The 17,754-nt window shown below is 45.2% G+C and overlaps 1 pseudogene; it reads right to left on the bottom strand.

The window, feature by feature from the left end:
• Positions 1-7,066: 7,066 nt before the first annotated feature.
• LOC144299609 (nebulin-like) overlaps positions 7,067-17,754 on the bottom strand; it is a 71,809-nt pseudogene continuing 61,121 nt past the window's right edge.

Here is a 17,754-nt window from a genome sequence, read left to right as displayed (position 1 = left end):
AATATTAGTTGACCATGAAGTGCACGGTCCACTTCTGGGTTCTCTATTCTGGTCCATTGATCTTTGTGTCTGTTTTTGTGCCAGGACCACACTGTCTTGATGACCACAGGTTTGTAGTACAACCTGAAATCTGGCATTGTGTTGCCCCCAGCTCTGGTTTTCTTTTTTAATATTCCCCTGGCTATTCAGAGTCTTTTCTGATTCCATACAAATCTTAAAATAATTTGTTCCAACTCTGTGAAGAAAGTCCATGGTATTTTGAATGGGATTGCATTAAACGTGTGCTTCTTAGGTAGCCAGAGCGTGGGAAGTGAACCAGGGCCTGCTCCCTGAAGTCCTCTCGGGCGGCCGGATGGGGCCTGATGGCATCACACTGGTCACCTGGGCAGGACTGTGGGCAGGGCCTGGGATCACTTGTCTGCTCAACCCCGTGTTGCGGGTGGCCAGCGTGCTGGGCAGGAGGGAGGAGCACCAGCATGGGCCTGGATACCTTGAGGACTGAGATCGGGCCGTGGACTGGGCGCCCAGACTCTGGGACCGGCTTGTAGCCAGCCTGGTGTGACGAGGAGACGGAGGGGGGGGGTGACCCTGGAGGACCCCAGAGGCAGCTAGACCCTGGGAGGGTCCCTCTGGGAATTGGGCAGAAAGAGCTTCTGAACCCGAGGGAGGGATCCTTGCACGCAGAAGTCCCAGCACTTGGTGTAAGTTAGGGGCTGCAAGGCTGTAGTCTGAGGGATCAACATATAATAGGCAACTGAGGCATATTTTAAGTGCATTACAAGAGCAAGTCTGCACATTGTAAGCTCACCACAATCCCACTGATTGAGCTTAGGGTGACAGAGGATGGAGGTTTTCTTTCTTTTTTATTTATTTATTTATTTTTTATTGGTGTTCAATTTACTAACATACAGAATAACCCCCAGTGCCCATCACCCATTCACTCCCACCCCCCGCCCACCTCCCCTTCCAACACCCCTAGCTCGTTTCCCAGAGTTAGCAGTCTTTACGTTCTGTCTCCCTATCTGATATTTCCCACACATTTCTTCCCCCTTCCCTTATATTCCCTTTCACTATTATTTATATTCCCCAAATGAATGAGAACATATAATGTTTGTCCTTCTCCGACTGGCTTACTTCACTCAGCATAATACCCTCCAGTTCCATCCATGTTGAAGCAAATGGTGGGTATTTGTCATTTCTAATAGCTGAGTAATATTCCATTGTATACATAAACCACATCTTCTTTATCCATTCATCTTTCGTTGGACACAGAGGCTCCTTCCACAGTTTGGCTATCGTGGCCATTGCTGCTATAAACATCGGGGTGCAGGTGTCCCGGCGTTTCACTGCATCTGTATCTTTGGGGTAAATCCCCAGCAGTGCAATTGCTGGGTCGTAGGGCAGGTCTATTTTTAACTGTTTGAGGAACCTCCACACAGTTTTCCAGAGTGGCTGCACCAGTTCACATTCCCACCAACAGTGTAAGAGGGTTCCCTTTTCTCCGCATCCCCTCCAACATTTGTGGTTTCCTGCCTTGTTAATTTGCCCCATTCTCACCGGTGTGAGGTGGTATCTCATTGTGGTTTTGATTTGTATTTCCCTGATGGCAAGTGATGCAGAGCATTTTCTCATATGCATGTTGGCCATGTCTATGTCTTCCTCTGTGAGATTTCTCTTCATGTCTTTTGCCCATTTCATGATTGGATTGTTTGTTTCTGTGCTGTTGAGTTTAATAAGTTCTTTATAGATCTTGGAAACTAGCCTTTTATCTGATATGTCATTTGCAAATATCTTCTCCCATTCTGTAGGTCGTCTTTGAGTTTTGTTGACTGTATCCTTTGCTGTGCAAAAGCTTCTTATCTTGATGAAGTCCCAATAGTTCATTTTTGCTTTTGTTTCTTTTGCCTTCGTGGATGTATCTTGCAAGAAGTTACTATGGCCGAGTTCAAAAAGGGTGTTGCCTGTGTTCTTCTCTAGGATTTTGATGGAATCTTGTCTCACATTTAGATCTTTCATCATTTTTAGTTTATCTTTGTGTATGGTGAAAGAGAGTGGTCTAGTTTCATTCTTCTGCATGTGGATGTCCAATTTTCCCAGCACCATTTATTGAAGAGACTGTCTTTCTTCCAATGGATAGTCTTTCCTCCTGTATCGAATATTAGTTGAACATAAAGTTCAGGGTCCACTTCTGGGTTCTCTATTCTGTTCCACTGATCTATGTGTCTGTTTTTGTGCCAGTACCACACTGTCTTGATGACCACAGCTTTGTAGTACAACCTGAAATCTGGCATTGTGATGCACCCAGATATGGTTTTCTTTTTTAAAATTCCCCTGGCTATTCGGGGTCTTTTCTGATTCCACACAAATCTTAAAATAATTTGTTCTAACTCTCTGAAGAAAGTCCATGGTATTTGATAGGGATTGCATTAAACGTGTATATTGCCCTGGGTAACATTGACATTTTCACAATATTAATTCTTCCAATCATGAGCATGGAATATTTTTCCATCTCTTTGTATCTTCCTCAATTTCTTTCAGAAGTGTTCTATAGTTTTGAGGGTATAGATCCTTTACATCTTTGGTTAGGTTTATTCCTAGGTATCTTATGCTTTTGGGTGCAATTGTAAATGGGATTGACTCCTTAATTTCTCTTTCTTCAGTCTCATTGTTAGTGTATAGAAATGCCACTGATTTCTGGGCATTGATTTTGTATCCTGCCACGCTACTGAATTGCTGTATGAGTTCTAGCAATCTTGGGGTGGAGACTTTTGGGTTTTCTATGTAGAGTATCATGTCATCGGCGAAGAGGGAGAGTTTGACTTCTTCTTTGCCAATTTGAATGCCTTTTCTGTCTTTTTGTTGTCTGACTGCTGAGGCTAGGACTTCCAGTACTATGTTGAACAGCAGTGGTAAGAGTGGACATCCCTGTCTTGTTCCTGATTTTAGGGGAAAGGCTCCCACTGCTTCCCCATTGAGAATGATATTTGCTGTGGGCTTTTCATATTTGGCTTTTAAGATGTCGAGGAATGTTCCCTCTATCCCTACACTCTGAAGAGTTTTGATCAGAAATGGATGCTGTATTTTGTCAAATGCTTTCTCTGCATCTAATGAGAGGATCATATGGTTCTTGGTTTTTCTCTTGCTGATATGATGAATCACATTGATTGTTTTACAGGTGTTGAACCAGCCTTGTGTCCCAGGGATAAATCCTACTTGGTCATGGTGATAATTTTCTTAATGTATTGTTGGATCCTATTGGCCAGTATCTTGTTGAGAATTTTTGCATCCATGTTCATCAGGGATATTGGTCTGTAATTCTCCTTTTTGGTGGGATCTTTGTCTGGCTTTGGAATTAAGGTGATGCTGGCCTCATAGAACGAATTTGGAAGTACTCCATCTCTTTCTATCTTTCCAAACAGCTTTAGGAGAATAGGTATGGTTTCTTCTTTAAACGTTTGATAAAATTCCCCTGGGAAGCCATCTGGCCCTGGACTCTTGTGTCTTGGGAGGTTTTTGATGACTGCTTCAATTTCCTCCCTGGTTATTGGCCTGTTTAGGTTTTCTATTTCTTCCTGTTCCAGTTTTGGTAGTTTGTGGCTTTCCAGGAATGCGTCCATTTCTCTTAGATTGCCTAATTTATTGGCGTATAGCTGTTCATAATATGTTTTTAAAATCGTTTGTATTTCCTTGGTGTTGGTATTGATCTCTCCTTTCTCATTCATGATTTTATTAATTTGAGTCTTCTCTCTCTTCTTTTTAATAAGGCTGGCTAATGGTTTATCTATCTTATTAATTCTTTCAAAGAACCAACTCCTGGTTCTGTTGATCTGTTGACCAGAAGACCACAGTTCTTCTGGTCTCTATTTCATTGAGTTCTACTCGAATCTTTATTAATTCCATTCTTCTCTTGGGTGTAGGATCTATTTGCTGTTTTTTCTCTAGCTCCTTTATGTGTAAGGTTAGCTTTTGTATTTGAGTTCTTTCCAGTTTTTGAATGGATGCTTGTATTGTGATGTATTTCCCCCTTAGGACTGCTTTTGCTGCATCCCAAAGATTTTGGATGGTTGTATCTTCATTCTCATTAGTTTCCATGAATCTTTTTTTTTTAATTTTTTAAAATTTTTATTTATTTATGATAGTCACAGAGAGAGAGAGAGAGGCAGAGACATAGGCAGAGAGAGAAGCAGGCTCCATGTACCGGGAGCCCGACGTGGGATTCGATCCCAGGTCTCCAGGATCGCGCCCTGGGCCAAAGGCAGGCGCCAAACCGCTGCGCCACCCAGGGATCCCCTCCATGAATCTTTTTAATTCTTCCTTAATTTCCTGGTTGACCCTTTCATCTTTTAGCAGGATGGTCCTTAACCTCCACGTATTTGAGGTCCTTCCAAACTTCTTGTTGTGATTTAGTTCTAATTTCAAGGCATTATGGTCTGAGATTATGCAGGGGACGATCCCAATCTTTTGGTATCGGTTCAGACCCGATTTGTGACCCAATATGTGGTCTATTCTGGAGAAAGTTTCATGTGCACTTGAGAAGAATGTGTATTCAGTTGAGTTTGGATGTAAAGTTCTGTAGATATCTGTGAAATCCATCTGGTCCAGTGTATCATTTAAAGCTCTCGTTTCTTTGGAGATGTTGTGCTTAGAAGACCTATCGAGTATAGAAAGAGCTAGATTGAAGTCACCAAGTATAAGTGTATTATTATCTAAGTATTTCTTCACTTTGGTTAATAATTGATTTATATATTTGGCAGCTCCCACTTTCGGGGCATATATACTGAGGATTGTTAAGTCCTCTTCTTGGAGAGATTCTTTAAGTATGACATAGTGTCCCTCTTCATCTCTCACTACAGTCTTTGGGGTAAATCTTAGTTTATCTGATATAAGGATGGCTACCCCTGCTTTCTTTTGAGGACCATTCGAATGGTAAATGGTTCTCCAACCTTTTATTTTCAGGCTGTAAGTGTCCTTCTGTCTAAAATGAGTCTCTTGTAGACAGCAGATAGATGGGTCCTGCTTTTTTATCCAGTCTGAAACCCTGCGCCTTTTGATGGGGTCATTAAGCCCATTCACATTCAGAGTTACTATTGAGAGATATGAATTTAGTGTCATCATGATAACTATTCAGTCCTTGTTTTTGTGGAATGTTCCACTGAACTTCTTCTTAAAGGGGAATTTTAAGAGTCCCCCTTAAAATTTCTTGCAGAGCTGGTTTGGAGGTCACATATTCTTTTAGTTGCTGCCTGTCTTGGAAGCTCTTTATCTCTCCTTCCATTTTGAATGAGAGCCTTGCTGGATAAAGTATTCTTGGTTGCATGTTCTTCTCATTTAGGACCCTGAATATATCCTGCCAGCCCTTTCTGGCCTGCCAGGTGTCTGTGGAGAGGTCTGCTGTTACCCTAATACTCCTCCCCATAAATGTCAGGGATTTCTTGTCTCTTGCTGCTTTAAGGATCTCTCTTTATCTTTGGAATTTGCAAGCTTCACTATTAAGTGTCGAGGTGTTGAACGGTTTTTATTGATTTTAGGGGGGGATCTCTCTATTTCCTGGATCTGAATGCCTGTTTCCCTTCCCAGATTAGGAAAGTTTTCAGCTAGAATTTGTTCAAATACATATTCTGGCCCTCTGTCCCTTTCGGCACCCTCGGGAACACCAATTAAACGTAGGTTTTTCTTCCTCAGGCTGTTGTTTATTTCCCTTAATCTATCTTCATGGTCTTTTAATTGTTTGTCTCTTTTTTCCTCAGTTTCCCTCTTTGCTATCAACTTGTCTTCTAGGTCACTCACTCGTTCAACCACCTCGTTAACCCTCGTCGTTAGGACTTCTAGTTTGGATTGCATCTCATTCAATTGATTTTTAATTTCTGCCTGATTAGCTCTAAATTCTACAGTCATGAAGTCTCTTGAGTCCTTTATGCTTTTTTCTAGAGCCACCAGTAGCTGTATAATAGTGCTTCTGAATTGGCTTTCTGACATTGAATTGTAATCCAGATTTAGTAACTCTGTGGGAGAGAGGACTGTTTCTGATTCTTTCTTTTGAGGTGAGGTTTTCCTTCTAGTCATTTTGCTCAGTGTAGAGTGGCCAAAAGCAAGTTGTATTGGGAAAAGGAGAAAAAGGAGAGAAAGAAGGAAAGAAAAGAGAAAGAGAAAAAAAAGGAAGAAAAAGAAACGAAAAAGAAAAAAAAAAGGGAAGAAAAAGAGAAAGAAAAAGAAAGAAAGGAGAAAAAAGGGGGGTGGGGGAAGGAAACAAATCAAAAAGCAAAAAAAAAAAAAAAAAAGAACCACGGGGGAGTATCTTCTGATTCTGTGTACTTTAAGTCCCTTGGCTTCCCCTGGAAGTTGTCAGTCTAGCTGGTCTTCTGGGGGAGGACCCTGCTGTGCTGATTTTCAGGTGTTAGCAGTTGGGGGAGCTGCTCTGCCCCTGCCTGGTGCAGGGCTCAGTGGGGGTTGTTTACCCCGTGAGGCCCCAGGAGCAAGAGCCCTAGTGGCGGGGCAGCTCTGGAAACCTGGATTCAGCCCCCGCAGGAACTCCGGAGCGTCTGCAGGGCCTGAGGCTCCGGGGCGGGGCCACTGATCTGCTCAGCTCGGGGCAGGAGCGTCCTTGCTGTCCTGGGCCCTCCCGGCCTCTGCCTGTCCCGGGGGAGGCTGGATCCTGGGCTGTGTCCCGGCGCCCTGTGCTCCGGAGCCTGCGCTGTTGGATTCGCGCTCCCGGGCCGCGCAACCCCCTCCGCGGAGCCGCCGCCCGAACCCCTCCGAGCTGCTCCGGGCCCCGCCGGGTCCCGCCGTGCGCGCTGCAGCCCTTAGGGAGCTCGGCGCACTCTCCTGGGCGCGCAGTTGCTCTGTTACTGTCCCGGGGAGCCCGAGGGCATCCCCGCCCTCCTGGGTCCTGCTCCAACTCCCTGCGAGCCCCTTTCCCCCGGGAAGGTCGGTGCAGCTCCTGCTCCTCCGGGACGGGGCTCTCCTGTCCTGGGGACACTCCCCCGGCCTCAGCCCGGCTCCTCGCGGGGCCCCACCCCCTTGGAGGCCTTTGTTTCTTTATTTCTTTTTCCCCGTCTTCCTACCTTGATAGAAGCGCGAACTCTTCTCACTGTTGCATTCCAGCTGGTCTCTCTTTAAATCTCAGGCCGAATTCATAGATTTTCAGGAGAATTTGAAGGTTTTCTAGGTAATTTGGTGGAGACAGGTGATTTGGAGACCCTACTCTTCCGCTATCTTGCCCCTCCCTCCACTGTTCCTGTTTTAGACACCAGGAAACAGGTTCCTAGAGAGGTTTGTTGATCCTACCCTGGGTCACGTGGTGTGAAGGGCAGAGCCGGGCTTGCAGCAGACTACACAGATTCAGACGCTGCAGCATCCCCACTGTGCAGTGCTGTCTCCACTGCCTTGTCACCAGTCAATATCTGTCCTATTCACCAGGTGCAAGGAGGTGTGTGCAGCATGACCAGGTGAGTAAGAACTTCAAATTATCTGCCATCTTTGATCCTAATCATTCTCAGGAAGACACACATAATATACCCACACGATAAAAAGTCACCCACTAGGAGATCCATCAAACACATCACCTGGGCACAGCTCTGCTCAAGGAGATCTTGGGGTGGGGGAGGCTTTCTGGGAGGGGGCAAACAGTGCCTCCATCGGAGGAACACATTCAGGGTACCTGGAGCATAGCCTAGGTCATGGCTGGGCCAGGCAGTAAGGGAGACGATGTCTCTTGCAGAGGAGATGGCACTTGGATGGAATCAGGAGGTGGCAATGAAGACCACTTGCCACACACACAGCTGAATGATATTGATGTTTTCAATGGTCTCCAGGAAAACCAGACAAACATCAGCCACATCCTCCTGATGGCTGGAGAGAGCCTTTGGGCAACTGGGGATGATTTGTATGTATTTTAAAGATATAATATGGCTTTACAATGACTGGAAGCTTTACCTCATATCATGGAATCCCTGCATGTGTTGTTTCTTTTTCATCAAGTGCAAGCCTTATCAACATAGTATTTGATGAAACATCCATGACCAAAAATAGTTTTTTAACTGTATCCAAAACAGCTCTTTTCTGTGAAGATTAATTAAATAAAAAAGTATTTACTTATTTATTTTTAAGTAAGTAAATAAATTTTTTGTGGAAGAAGTTGTACATAAACAAAACACCAAAATCCACCACTAAAAAATTGTACCTATAATAAGTTTAAATTTTTTTAAGTTGGAGGAGGAATACAATCCAACATAACTGTGTCTAACTCAGGATGTTTACAGTAGGCTGTTGTCCATATCAGCCAGAGGTGCTATGTCCTAATATTCAGTATACAATTCTTAACACAATTTCTTTTTAAAAGACACTAACCTCGAAATAAGTCAATCGGAGGACAAACATTATATGGTCTCATTCACTTGGGGAATATAAAAAATAGTGAAAGGGAATAAAGGGGAAAGGAGAAAAAATAAGTGGGAAATATTGGAAAAGGAGACAGAACATAAAGACTCCTAACTCTGGGAACGAACTAGGGGGTGGTGGAAGGGGAGGTGGGCAGGGGGTGGGGGTGACTGGGTGGCGGGCACTGAGGTGGGCACTTGATGAGATGAGCACTGGCTGTTATTCTGTATGTTGGCAAGTTGAACACAAACAAAAAAATAAATTTATTTAAAAAATGACACTAACCTCTATTTTTACCATGAATGTCATGTATGTGACCTAACAGTATCATGTGACTGCATGTGGCGTTTCACCTGAGATGATTTTTGTTTACCCCAGGGATCATGACCATGGCCTGAGAATATTCAAATGAATACGGTTTGGTCACTGACTAAGGTGAAAATGGCAGCTTAGAGACCTCCCAAAACTCTCTCTTCCAACAAAGCAATCAACGTACTGGCAACAAGTGCCACCATCATTATTTTCAGAATTCTGGCAATTAAACAAAACTTGCAGCAGTAGGGGAAATACTGAATCCAGGAAACAAAAGTTTAAAAAACCCAGCTAAGCCACAGTCAGAAAGACGCATGAGATTTCTGCTGTTGTCATTTGCTTAGATCCCATTCCCTCCCCTGCAGTCTCTTGACAGTTCAGAAAAATGAGCAGCAATGTTCACAGTGCAAGTCAGCAATGTGGGATACCTGGGTGGCTCAGCAGTTGAACCTCTGGCGTTGGTTCAGAGTGCGATCCTGGAGTCCCAGGATGGAGTCGCACATCAGGCTCTCTGCATGGAGCCTGCTTCTCCCTTGCCTGTGTCTGCCTCTCTCTCTCTCTCTCTCTCTTTCTGTCTCTCATAAATACATAAAATATTTGAAAAAAATTTTTAAAAAGAAAGTCATTCATATGGCAGCCACTGGAGAGAGCAGAGCTGGCCTGGAGCCCCCTCACCACCTCCCTCCTGGAGAATTATAGTAAATGGGCCAATCTGGTGGAAACTGTGTAAGACCCAATCTCTTCAACTGTCCACATTGAGTCTGACTGGGAAGGTGCCCAGAATTAAAAGCCTTTCCCTGGCATAACTGTCAAAAAAGACATAAAAGAGAAAAAGAAGAGGGGCAATTGTTCAACTTGTGATTGCTTAAAGTGATGGATAACAATTTGAGCAAACAATAGGCTAACAAAAGCCTTAAGCGAGCACTAAGGGGCTTTGAGAAGCTCCAACTTCTCAGGAATCCAGAACATGCACCTTGTAGGGCTGTGTGCATGCTCCGCAAACCTGACAAGCTCCCCTACACTGGCACCTCTGGCTGACCCTGATGCTGTGCACAAGCAAGAAGTGAGGGTTGCAGCAGAGTTTTCAGCTGTTGGCTCACTATGAAAGGCCCCTTGGCACAGATGGAGCCACTCCTCTGTTTGAGGCTGCTAATGCATACCCTACCCAGTCACCGACTGACCACCAGCATTCAAGCCAGGCCTACAGTGGCCACGCATGAGCAATTTGCCAGCTTGGAGAATTAGTTTAGAATAGACACTAATATCTTATTAGACAGCAATGACAAAAAGCAGTAACATCAACTCCGGGGGAGGCATAAGGTCTGATACCAAGAGTTTCCAAGTTCTATTATTTATTATTTTATTTATTTTTTAAATATTTTATTTATTGATTCATGAGAGACACTGAGAGAGAGAGAAGCAGTGACACGAGCAGAGACACAGGCAGAGGGAGAAGCAGGCTCCATGCAGGGAGCCGGATGTGGGATTCGATCCTGGGACTCCAGGATCACACCCTGGGCTGAAGGCAGGCACCAAACCACTGAGCCACCCAGGGATCCCGCAAGTTCTATTATTTTAAAGCCCAGCCTATACTTCCCTGCCTCTGGGACAACAAGAGATCTGGAAGGGAAATACAAATTCTGGCTCTATGTAGAAAAGCATTGGCACAGAGGATTGAGATTGCCTTCCTTACACAGGCCTGGCTCTTAGGTTGGCCGCCAGCTATGTCCAGTTGTAGGAGGGGCTCTGTTCCCAATGAAAGAGCTAGGGAATTATCTGTCTTTGCCTTTTTCTAGTTTTTGGTGTTTTCTGGAAACTCAGGGCTTTCCTTGACTTGAAGCTGCAGTATTGCCATCTCTGACATTCCATGCCCTTTGTCTCCGTGTCTGTGTTTCCAAACCTACAACAGCCTACATTGGACAACCTGTAAGGACAACAGCCATTCAATTAGGGCCCACCCTAGTCCAGTGTTAACTGTATCTCAACTGGATTATATCTGCAAAGATCTTATTTCCAAATAAGAACACATTCACAGGCACTGTGGGCTTTGACTCTTCTATATGGTTTGGGGGTGGGGGAGGACACAATTACAGCTATAGCAGGGCTGAACAGCAGACTTGAGCAGGAGGAAGACAGAACCAGTAAATTTGAAGGTAGGTCACTTGACATCCAGTCTGGTAAATGGCACATTAAAAAAAAAATCTAAGAGCACGGGAAGAGAATGAGTGGAGTCCCAAAGCCCAGAGACCTGGGTACTACTATCAAGCATCCCAACACAGGCACTGAGACAGTCCCCAGAAAAATAAAAGACAGGAAGGGATACTGAGAATACATGAAGGAGTAATAGCCCAAATCGTAGCACATTTCATGCAAAACAGTCATCTAAACATTGAAGAAGTTCAACAAAGATAGGATAAATCCATCCCCTAGCACAATGTTTCAAGGCCAAAGACAAAAGCTGAATCACTGGAAGTGGCAAGAAAAAGGAAAGCATCATCATGTAGAGGCTCCTCAATAAGGTGAATGACTTATTTTCATAAACTACAGAGGCCAGAGGCATCAGGGTGACACAAAAAGGTTCTGGAGGGGATCCCTGGGTGGCTTGGCAGTTTGGCACCTGCCTTTGGCCCAGGGCATGATCCTGGGGTCCTGGGATTGAGTCCTGCATCGGGCTCCCTGCATGGAGCCTGCTCCTCCCTCTGCCTGTGTCTCTGCCCCTCTCTCTCTCTCTGTCTATCATAAATAAATAAATAAATAAATCTTTTTAAAAAAACAAAAAGGTTCTGGAGGAGAAAATCTGTCAAGCAACAAATGTGCATCTAGCACAGATATCCTTCAGCAATGAAGGACATGTCAAGACCTTCCCAGATAAATAAAACCTGAGAGAAGCCTCTGCCGTCACCAGCTCTACAAGAAACGTTAGGGGGGAGTCCTTCAATCTGAAAGGAAAAGACAACAGAGTACCTCAATTCTCCACAGAGAAATAGTCACAGAGGGAAACATACAAGCAAGTATAAATGCCTAGGAGGGTAAGATGTATATGGAATAAACATATAAAAATATATTCTTCTGATTTTCAAGAACACTACATAAAGTAAATAAAAATAGGTGTTGATCAGCACACAAGGTAAAATGTAGGGTGTAGGACAATAATGGCACAGGGAAGGGATATCAATTGGCTAAGGTCGATGAATGCCTTGGAAATGAACCTGGTCTTAAGCCAATTAGACTGTCATACATAAAGAAGTTAACTGTAATGCCCAGGAAAGCTACTAAAACTATAAGCCACAACACATGGGAAAAGCAACATGGGGATTTAGTAATTCCTCTAGAATAGAACACCAAGAAGAGCAATAATGTAGGAATGTGAGAACAAAAAGACATAATGCATAGAAAACAGATGGAAAAAATGAGAGTATGCAACGCTACCTGAAAAGTAATTAGGTAAATTTATACAGTCCATTAAGAGGCAGAGACTGGAAGAGGGAATAAAAATCTGTCATCTCTCTGCCATCGTCCAGAGTCCCCCTTTACGTCCAGGACACAAGTAGGATGAGGCTTAATGATGGGAAAATGGGCACCAAGCAGATATTAACCCAAAGAACTAGACCAGCTTTGTTAATATAAGACAAAACTTATGGCATTTTTTACAGAAAGGAGGATGATTTATAGTAACAAAAGTGGCCACTCTTCACGAATTACGAACGTGTCACACTTAACGAGAAGGCTCCAAAATACATGACATGAAAGGATAGAATTGAAGAGAGGTACGGACCCCTCAACATAATGCTTGGAGGCTACAATACTTGACTTCTGACAACTCAGAGACTGTTATTTCTTGTTATGCTCACATCAGCACCATGGGGTGGGCAGAGTGTGGGGCTGGGGGCCATAATTTAAGGTGAAGGGCACAGAAGCTTGGAGAGATGAAGTGACTTGCTCAGGGTTGCAGCACAGATGAGGGAGGGTTCTGAGGTGGGGGCAGCAGATGGTTCCCTGGTCACCTGGATATGAGCTCATACCCTGTGCACCAAACCAAGCCCTGCCCTCACTTCCTTGTCCACATCCTCCTGCCCAGCACTGTTGCAAGGACTGCAGCTGCCCAAGAGAATGGCCCAGATCCCGAGCCATCTCTTGGTTCTGCATTTCAATTCCTGACACAAATGCAATATCTTTCCCCCAAAGAAGACCCCCTAGTGGACTGAGGGGAATCCAAACATGTCTCCACCTCCTTCTCACTTAACTCTGCACCCACACAAGTTGATTCTCTCAGCAGCCCTGCTCTGAGAATTCCTGATTCGGGTGACCACCCTGGATGACCAGTAGTGTTCCTGACTCCCAACTGTCGTAGAACCCAGGACATTCCAAACCAACTGCACACATGACAGTTCCCCAGAGAATTAGCTTGGATCTTCAACTGACCAAACCTCATTGTGAATCCATTAATGAACGAGGACAGGGGCTCCTGGTCAGGCTGGTGTTCGGTGGCTTACTGCTTGAAGTCTACAAGCCCCCATGTCTTCTAGACTAAAATCTGTACAGCCTAGACTCAGGCCTTGTGAGAAGGCCTCGTGCAGGAAGTAGCTGCACTAGCTCTGAGTGGGCACCTTCCCAGCTCCTTCTTTCATCCCAGCGTCTAGGCTCTGCTGCACAAACTAGTTACTTCTCTCGAATCTACATACTGATTTACCCCCACAGTACCTTCAAAGCTGCAGTCAGTGGAAGTGATACTCGTGGCTCTCCCTTGTTGATGGCCAGATGCCCCTGTGGGTGCTGTGGAACCCACTGATGGGGAAATCCAGTAGAATTTATTGGCTGCAGGTGGTTATGCTGTGACTCCCGTGTTTCAACTCTTTATGATCTTTTTCTTCTCATAACAGGAGTCATGATCCTGGAAAATACACCAAAGATAGAACCATTAACATGCAGCTCGGGAAGACTGAGGAGGCAGGTCATCAGGGTGCCTAGGGCACGTGTGTGTGAAGCAGGCCCATCCACACCTTCACACAGGCCTCGAGGTCCCCTGTGTCCATGGAGGGTCTCTAGGGCAGCTGCACAGGGGCCTCTCTTCCACGGAAACACGTTCACACATCAGACTCTGGAGGGGTGTGCAGGCTGGCATGAGCTAAGGGACAGGGGAGCCTATGTAGTGACACCAGAGGAAATATTTGTTAACATCAACTACTCTGGGAGTCGTCTTTCAGGTCCAGCAAACAGGACAGATCCATGAAGTTTTGCACAAAGGCCTGTAAATCACAAAGGGGAGAGTTTACCTCTCCACCATCTCCTGGCTCACACTAGAACTCAGCCTCCGGGTTCTCACATACAAGAGAGGGGGGCTGTGGCCCTCAGGTCACGTCCCCTGTAGGTCAGTGACAAGCCCTACAGTCTCCCCAGCACAAGTCCCAAGAAGCTTCACCAAACAAACCCCACTTGGACATGTGGTAGTGGCAGAGGGAGGGAAGTGCAGACCTGCTGAGACCGATAATTTTCAAATAGCAAGAAAAGATGACTCCAATATAGCACAGTCAAGCTCATGAATCCAGTTCCTCTTACAATTACAGCATTCAGAAACGTGACAGGAGAAAATCAGAGTTCTGCACAAATTTCCACTACCTTTGGGATTTCTTATCCACCTTCCTCAGCCTCCAGAGGACTATGGTCCACCCCACTGTCCCAGAAGTCCTGACCCACTGCCTGCTACCTGAGGGCTCTTCTGATGTTGAGTTAGAATGCACCCTGACTTCTGTCATTGCACTAATGATGCCCTTAATACATTTAAAATTGTTCTTTGAAATAGAAAACACGAGGCAGCGTTTTGGTAGCTTTCTCTGAAGTATACAGCACTGATGTAACGATAGCAATTATCCTTGAAGTGATGAGTCAACCTCCGCAGTACCTTCATCTCTTTCAGTTTATGGGGTGTACCCGGGTGGGTGTACAGAAGCGCATTTTCTTGAATTTCCAACTGGAAGGGAGAGATGTGGCTGTGCAGGACTGCGTGACTTCTGTCTCCACCCCAACACACGTCCTGGGAAATGCACAGCAATAGGGAGCAGTGTTGGCCTACTCACTAGTGTGCTATAAGGAGGCTAAATGGGGTTTGCTACAAGTAGGGCCTGGAGCCCAGGCAAGGATGTGTGCTTCACAATTTCTCTGTAGATGTGTAGCAATTGAATGACTGGTTAAGGAGTTAGACATCTGGTCATGGGTGGATCTAGAAAGCGGGCTTGGATGGCTCCCCAGCACGGGAGGTGAAAAGATTATGAAGTTTTTCCTCTGATCTGTTAAATTGTCCCACTCCAAAAGTTTATCTTCTTCTTGTTTTGTTACTCAAGCTGGAACCCACTGGTCAGTACAGAGGCAGCGTGCTGCTGACAATGCTGCCAACCACCTGTCCTCTAAGTCACTGTGTGTGGTAGAGATCTTCAGGGATGGCCTTGGAGACGATGCTGCTTTTGGATGATGTTTTGAGAGCTGCTGAAAAGACCTCCTACTGCTTCCTTCTGCCACAAATCACACAATTCAGAACATAATCTGTAAACATTGGGGTGCAGGTGTTCCAACATTTCATTGCATCTGTATCTTTAGGGTAAATCCCCAGCAGTGTAATTCCTGGGAATCAGTGAGGGTGACAAAACATGAGACACTCCTAACACTTGGAAACAAACAAGGTGTGGTGGAAGGGGAGGTGGGCGGGTGGTTGGGTTAACTGGGTGATGGGCACCAAGGGGGGCACGTGGTGGGATATGCACTGGGTGTTATGCTATATGTTAGCAAATTGAACTCCAATTAAAAAAATAGAATAAGAAGGGAAAAAAGGGATCCAAGTCATTTAGAATCAGTAACAATTTTGCAGTCTTGTCAAATTTCAAAACAATAACACTTCATTTTTATTTTTTATTTATTTTTAAATTTTTAAAAAAACTTATTTATGATAGTCACAGAGAATGAGAGAGAGAGAGAGAGAGAGACAGAGACCTAGGCAGAGGGAGAAGCAGGCTCCATGCACCGGGAGCCCGACGTGGGATTCAATCTCTGGTCTCCAGGATCGCGCCCTGGGCCAAAGGCAGGCGCTAAACTGTTGTGCCAACCAGGGATCCCACACTTCATTTTTAAAATGAAAAAAAAAAAAAAACCACACAAACTTTTTCAAGTACTGAAGACTTTTCATCCTGAGTTTGTTACAATATGAACACCCAGGATAGAAAGCAGCTGTCATCCAAATATTACCGAGGTGCCCTCCTGCAGCCACTGGGGGGACAGGTGGAAAGACCCGGTGGATTCATCACCACTGGGCCTTGGGGAAGAGCTCACAGCAAGTGGGCATCGCCAATGGCTGTCGACACCTGCTCTGGTTCAGAGGGACAGTGGCTCCTGTTGGACATGGCTGTGAAATTCTCAGGAAAGAGGAGGGGGAAGGCAAAGACATTTGGAACTGGTGAGCATCTTCCTGTGGGATTGATCTTTGTCTTTCCCAAGTGATTTATAATCTGTCCCACCTGCCTCTATGCTCACATGCCAATCACTGTTTTTTTTTAAGGACAGTTAGGATCTTGTACCAAAGCATCTGGTACAATTTCATTCTCCTACATGCCAATGTGGAGACACTGCCCCCTCTCAGACGTCGTGACCCTCTTGCTCAGCTCTTGCTCTGCGTCTGCAAAGTGTGTTGACCACAGTGGGGAAGAAACAGTAGAGCCATTCTGTGAAATGCTTAATTTCCACTTACCATATGAGGGGCACACCTTAGGGCCCTGAAACACTGGCCTATGGTAAACTGTGTACAGACCCTGTCACGGAGATTAGAGCTGTTTACATCGTTAGGCATAAGTTACATCATGACCTAAAGGATGGAACCGAGCCTCTCCTTTGCCTTCCTGGGCTTCGCTTTCAGCCCAGAGGGGCAGTGCCCCCCTCTGACTATGCCTCTAGGGTTCCTTGCTTGGCTAATGGACAGTCAGACGGGCTCTCCATCAAGAACAGATCACACATTCCCTTTGTCACATCCCTGCCTCCTGACATCATCTTGTGGAGTGAGAGACATGTCCTCTTGCCATGCGAAGGGGTTAGCTAGCACTGGAGTCCTCTGGTTCCTTGGACCCCCGTGTTCTTCACCATTGCAGACCTTGAGACATTGGAGCACATATCAAAAATGAGCTTGCCTTTTTAATGTGTTTCCTTTCAGTCTTGGTTAGTCCTCTGGGGTTGGAAAGGAATGTTTGTATATGCCGCCCAGCTAGTTCAAAGACATACAGCATTGTACTTCCTTTGTGGTATCTCACCCCCTTGTGATTTCCTTTTTTCTTTTTAAAAATATCTTTTTATTTATGATAGTTACACACACACACACACACACACACACACACACAGAGAGAGAGAGAGAGAGAGAGAGAGAGGCAGAGACATAGGCAGAGGGAGAAGCAGGCTCCATGCACCGGGAGCCCGATGTGGGATTTGATCCCGGGTCTCCAGGATCGCGCCCTGGGCCAAAGGGGATCCCCAAAAAACAAGTCTTATCAAAGTATGAAGAGATTTTAAATGCTACTGATGATTAAAGAAAGTGAACACAGGGATCCCTGGGTGGCGCAGCGGTTTGGCGCCTGCCTTTGGCCCAGGGCGCGATCCTGGAGACCCGGGATCGAATCCCACATCGGGCTCCCCGTGCATGGAGCCTGCCTCTCTCTCTCTCTGTGACTATCATGAATAAATAAATAAAATCTTTAAAAAAAAAAAAGAAAGTGAACACAAAAGCATACGAGAACATCAGGCCGTGTTCAGCGCGACATCATTTGTTCTTCCAATTTCGATTTCCTAGAGTTCTGCTCTAATATTGTTATTTCTCTTCTGCTGCGTGGTTTTAGCTCCCATCGCTGTTCTTTCTCCAGCTCCCATAAGTGTGCAGTTAGCTTGTGTACTTGAGATTTTTCATTTCTTGAGGCTTCTATTGATATGTCCTCCCTCTAATACCACCCTTGCTGCATCCCAGTGGTTTTGAACCATTGTGCTTTCATTTTCATTAGTTTGCATGAATCTTATACATTCTTCTCAAATTTCCTGGTGGAC

Source organism: Canis aureus, chromosome 27, assembly GCF_053574225.1.
Source record: "Canis aureus isolate CA01 chromosome 27, VMU_Caureus_v.1.0, whole genome shotgun sequence".
Classification (NCBI taxonomy): Eukaryota; Metazoa; Chordata; class Mammalia; order Carnivora; family Canidae; genus Canis; species Canis aureus.
This window is presented reverse-complemented; position numbering and strand designations above follow the sequence as displayed.